Genomic DNA, 429 nt, shown 5'->3' with positions numbered 1-429 from the left:
AATAACTGGACTTTCCAAGCAAACCGTCCATGATTTACTAGGTGAGGTCTATGGGTGTGTGTGGTCATAAAATATCTCTTCTCAATAACATATATAGCTTTATATCTGTGAAGGTGGGGGCTTCATGTCCCAGATATTTCCATGTTTTGATTTGTACAGTAATGTGATTGAAATGAACGCAAAGAAACAATGGCACCGCCTGCTGGTGAGGATTCATCTCTGTCGCCACAGAGGCCTTTAATCAACCTACAATAACATCACTATAATATTCTCCAGTGAAATATTTATGAAATTTAACCTTCACTCTTTCTCTTGCAGACCCCCATGGAAAACCCACAAGGACTCCAATGGTACCTCGGCCACAGTTTGAGAAACCAGTGGGAAGAGTCATGCCTGTTTCCCGCTGACTGGGGGGGGGGCAGTGTCTCT

This window comes from Seriola lalandi, unplaced genomic scaffold (genome assembly GCF_002814215.2).
Source record: "Seriola lalandi dorsalis isolate HSWRI2012SDOR001 ecotype SW California unplaced genomic scaffold, Sedor1 jcf7180002054979, whole genome shotgun sequence".
NCBI lineage: Eukaryota > Metazoa > Chordata > Actinopteri > Carangiformes > Carangidae > Seriola > Seriola lalandi.
This window is presented reverse-complemented; position numbering follows the sequence as displayed.